Consider the following 5,277-nt stretch of genomic DNA (forward strand, 5'->3'; position numbering starts at 1 on the left):
TAGCTGGGACTACAGGCGCCCGCCACCTCGCCTGGCTAGTTTTTTTGTATTTTTTAGTAGAGACGGGGTTTCACCGTGTTAGTCAGGATGGTCTCGATCTCCTGACCTAGTGATCCGCCCGTCTCAGCCTCCCAAAGTGCTGGAATTAAAGGCCTGAGCCAGTGCGCCCCGCCTAAAAAAATTTTTTTTAATAAATAAATAATAAAAAGAAAAAAATCTGTAGTAGAAATTCTCTCCTCTTTTTCCCTCTTTCTTCGATGTACTCAGATGTTTCCATGTGCCAGCCAACCAGGCCCTGAAGCTCCTCCCAAGGTATTCACTGTCCATGGGCAGATATTCATAAACAAAGAGTTATATGAACAGTCTGCAGAGGGACCAAAATAATTAGTAATTCATTTGCCTGGAATAGTCAGAAAGGAATTTGAGCTGGATTTAGCCAATGAGAGGAGACAGAAAAATATTTGGGCCTCTTGCATATAGGTTCTGGTATAGTACATACAAATTCATAGACTTATGCAAGTGCATGGCACACATGGGAAGCAGAAGTTCATGTAGAAGTAGTAATAAGAAATAAGGCTGGAGACCAGCCTGAGGATAGATTTCTGAAGTCCTACAATGGCATGCAAACAAACACAAAGCTTCCAGGTATCCTAGAACAAGAGAGCGACAAGAAAAGTGTTGGGTTTCAGAAATACAATTTTGTCAGTATTTTAGATTGAAGTTGAGGATGTGGGCATACTGGGGACTTGGAAATTGATATGGTTATCCAGATGAGAGACGATGAGACACCAAGATTTCTTGAGCAGTGATTTATAATTGTCTTTATACGTCTGTCTTCCTCATCCACATATGCCTCTGAGTTAAAGAGGAACTCTCAAGAGGATTTGGTGGTCAAGTGGCTGTGGGGTTGAAGGAGAAGAAAACATTTTTTGACTAAGCTGAATGATTAGGTAGTGATGACCTTAATTTAGATAATAGATAAGGAAGTTTGCAGGCTTTGGTGATGCATAATATTTAAAACCAAACCAAACAAAACAGATAAGAAAGAAGTACAAGAGGAGAATGATGAATTTAGTCAGTTTCCAGCTGACTTTTCAGTGTGATATTCAGAGAAAAGTTTTGATAAGGTAGACATCTGTAGAATGGCTTACCAATCCGTCCTTTCTCTTGACATCTCTTTACCCCATCCACATAGCTACTGCAAGATTTTCCTTCCTTTTACATGATTCTCATCTCCTGCCCAGAGTTGATGAACCAGGGAGAAGTGACATACTCTTTTTTTGTTTTTTTTTTTTGAGAGGGAGTCTCGCTCTGTTGCCCGGGCTGGAGTGCAGTGGCCGGATCTCAGCTCGCTGCAAGTTCCGCCTTCCGGGTTTACGCCATTGTCCTGCCTCAGCTTCCCGAGTAGCTGGGACTACAGGCGCCCGCCACCTCGCCCGGCTAAATAGGGTGGAGTGCCATGGTACAATCGTGACTCACTGCAGCCTCAACCTCCTAGGCTCAGATGATCCTCCCACCTCAGCCTTCTGAGTAGCTGGAACCACAGGCATGTGCCACCATGCCCAGCTAATTTTTGTATTTCTTGTAGAGATTGGGATCTTGCTATGTTGCACCGACTGGTCCTGAACTCGCGTGCCCAAACAATCCTCTTGCCCCAACTTCCCAAAGTGGGATTACAGGTGTGAGCCGCCATGCCTGGCAGCAACATACTCTTAATGATAGCTTGTTCTGGGGGAGGAAAATGAATTCTTTATTTTTTCTTTGAGCCACTTGTATTGCTAATATCAATTTGTACTCTTGTGATCAACTTCAGTTGCCATGTTGGTTAAAATAGTGTTTGGGTACATGTATTAGTAGAACAATCACAGTTTTTTCAGAAAATAGATAATTATTGTTCTTATATAATAAGTCCAGAGGTGGGTGGTCAAGGACTGATATGGTTTTACACATTGTTTGGAAATCCATATAGTTTTTCTTGAAATTAAGGATCCAAGCCATTTTTAGTTTCCTCTTCTTCCATCCCTAATGGCACCTTTAATTCTTCTGATCTGAAGATGACTTTTATTTTCAGATATCACATTTATGCCCCACGCAGCAATAAGAAAGAAAAGGGCAAAAGGCATGAACATGTGGAGTCTGTCCATTTTTACCACTTAAAAAAAAGAAAAAAATAGCTTTCCCAGAAGTTCAGCCCAAGAAACTGCTTCTCAGATTGCATTGCCCAGAACTAAGACACATGATCACACCTAAATGCAAGGAAGCCTGGGAAATTAAGTTAGTTCTCTGGGTACATTGCTGTTAAACTAAATTGCGATTTGTAAGGAAGAATGTATGTTAGGGGTATACAACTAGTTGGGCCTGCCAGCCACACATTTTCCTTTTAAATGTAGAAAGTGGAATGCTTTCTTACTGGCTACAGTTTCTATTGATCTTTTTCATATACAAGTACTAAAGATGGAGGAAAAGAAGGCTGGAGAGTCCTAAGGGAGGAGAGTCACCTGGAAATAAGAGGTTAACTTGTTTTCTCCAGCCACAGTGCCTTTCGAACGTCTCCTCTCCCGACTCCTTCAACTTTTCACTTTCATAGGGGAAAAGAAGTGTTCAGGGCTCCAAAATTATAGTAATTCAGAGAAGCTGGACTTGAGGGAAGCACAGCAGCCTGGCTAATATTACTGGGGCAAACCAAAGGAGGCTGAATTTCACATATTGACTGACTAGAGAAAGGGGGAAGGATACTTGGGGTAAGCAAGGGCAATCAGAATGCCACAGGTCAAGGGTCCATTCTGATTGTGAATTTCAAAAAATGTTACCAATTCTTCTTCTTCTTTTTTTTTTTTTTTTTTTGAGATGGAGTCTTGCTCTGTCACCCAGGCTGGAGTGCAGTGGCGGGATCTTGGCTCACTGCATCCTCCGTCTCCCAGGTTCAAGCAATTCTCCAGACTCAGCCTCCTGAGTAGCTGGGATTACAGGTGCCTGCCACCACACCTGACTACTTTTTGTATTTTCTAGTAGAGATGGGGTTTTACCATGTTGGCCAGGCTGGTCTTAAACTCCTGACCTCAAGTGATTCACCCACCTCAGCCTCCCAAAGGGAGGTCTTGGAAAGTTGAAACTGCTGGGATTATGGTTGTGAGCCACCACGCCTGGCCAATGTTTCCAATTCTTCACCCCTTCCTTTGCAATGTGATTTTGTAGCTGCTACCTTCAAGAGATGGTATCGGTGGCATCCATTTTCCAATCTTTGAATCTTGGGTGGCTTTGGGACTTTCTTTTATTGATAAAATGCTATGGATATATTCCAGTTCCAAGCTTAGGACTCTAAAGACATTTTGCACTTTCACTGTCTCTCGGAACTTTGTCTCTCCTGTGTAAGAAAGTCTAAGCTATAGTGATGGATGTTGAGAAATGCAGGAGCCAATCACTGTCGGAGCCCCAGACAAATGCATAGCTAGCCAACTGTCAGGCATGTAAGTGAGGCCATCTTTAACCAGGCAGGTGCCAGCCCACCTTCTGGCTGTCTTAATAAGCACAGCTACATTCAGCTCATCATGACCCAGTTCAGCAGAAGCAGCTAGCTGATCTGTAGATTTGTAAGCAATTACAAATGGTTATGCTTTGAAGTCAGTAATTTGGGACAGTTTGGTATACAACAGTAGATAATTGATGTAGTGACAACTGGGATTCCCTAAAATAAAGCTTCCTTTTGGGATTCTACAACTATCTCAGGGGCTTACATGTATATTTTATCTACACTGTAAGATAAATTGCTTTAGTTAAATATGAACAGGAACAGTCTCGACTGAAAGGAAGTGTGGTATGGAGGCTAGACAGAGAAACTATACAGGCAGTTACTACCTGAATGGGTTGTGAGATTTAGGAATCATGAAAGAAAAGTATAATTTTATTAGTAGTCTCCAAGGCAGGGAAGAACAAAAGGGAAATAATACAGTTCCAGAAGAAACCACCCAAGAGTAATGGAAGGAATCAGAAAATTGGCCATTTATTGAATGTTTATTCTCTATCAGGCACTATACTAAATGCTTAACATTCATCATGATCTGATTTCAAACTAACCACAATCTGAACAGTTGTGAAAATGAGGTTTCAGATAAGTTAACTTACTTGGCCAAGGTCACAAAACTGGTGAGTTTCAGAGCCAGGGTCTGCTTGATCTCTAAGCACTAGGCTCTGCTGTTCACCTTGTGCTTGTGTCTAGGACTCTGGTGGTAAATTGCCATGTGACTGAAAATCTTTTCTGCGCGGTGTTTAACACCATAGATGATAAACATTTGAGTTGCTAAGTCAGGACTTTTTGTTCCATTGTCAACCTCAGAATACCAATGTTCATTCTAGTATCACCAGCACAAGCTAGTCTTAAGTCGAAGGTTTTCTCATTTTCCCCTATCATCTGCCTCCATAGATGAAGAGAAAGGAAGGGATAAGACCATAGGATAGTTGTTTCTGACACCTTTCTCACCAAGATTGTCAGAGCACAGGTATACACAAGGGCACATAAACATACATGCACACACACAGACTGTGCATATGCTGTGAGACTACTTCTTTGACTTTGCCTTATATGTTCTTTTTTCTAAACGATCAATCATATTTGGGTAGCTCTCACTCCCGGTGAAAATGTGGTAGAAAAAGCATATGCTTTGGAATTATACTTGTTGAACCCTAGTTTCCTCACGTGCAAAATGGGAGTGATAGTATTTATCTTACAAAGGATATTTTCTCCATCTCATTAAGTATCAACACCACATATTTAGTTAGAAAATCGAGAATCCAGAAATGAGCTCTGACTTCACCTCCAAAAATGTCATGAAGCTAACTAATCATTTTACACCATGCCTAGTACTTCTGTCCTTGTCCAAGTTACCATCATTTCTGGCCTAAGCTACTGTATCATGCCTTTAGGATTCTTCCTGCTTGCATTTAACCCCACTCCCACCCCTGCAATCCATTCTTCACTAATCTAAAACCTACCTCCTTGACCTTGGCTTTATGCCACGGTCCCTCTTGCCACACTGACTTCAGTTCTTTTTTTTTTTTTGAGACTGAGTTTTGCTCTTGTTGCCAGGCTGGAGTGTAATGGCGTGATCTCAGCTCACTACAACTTCCACCTCCCAGGTTCAAGCAATTATCCTGCCTCAGCCTCCCAAGTAGCTGGGATTACAGGCATGCACCACCACACCCCAGCTAATTCTGTATTTTGAGTAGAAACGGGGTTTCTCCATGTTGGTCAGGTTGGTCTTAAACTCCTGACCTCAGGTA

At 42.0% G+C, this 5,277-nt stretch overlaps 1 pseudogene across 1 annotated transcript in view; it reads right to left on the reverse strand.

Annotated features, from left to right (window-relative positions):
• LOC105505507 overlaps nt 1-5,044 on the reverse strand; it is a 10,575-nt pseudogene extending 5,531 nt beyond the window's left edge. The window contains exon 1 of the transcript XR_001000757.1: nt 5,012-5,044. The product of XR_001000757.1 is annotated as a 60S ribosomal protein L7-like (transcript). The remainder of the gene's footprint in view (nt 1-5,011) is intronic.
• Nucleotides 5,045-5,277: the final 233 nt, after the last annotated feature.

This window comes from Colobus angolensis, unplaced genomic scaffold, assembly GCF_000951035.1.
Source record: "Colobus angolensis palliatus isolate OR3802 unplaced genomic scaffold, Cang.pa_1.0 Scaffold126, whole genome shotgun sequence".
NCBI lineage: Eukaryota > Metazoa > Chordata > Mammalia > Primates > Cercopithecidae > Colobus > Colobus angolensis.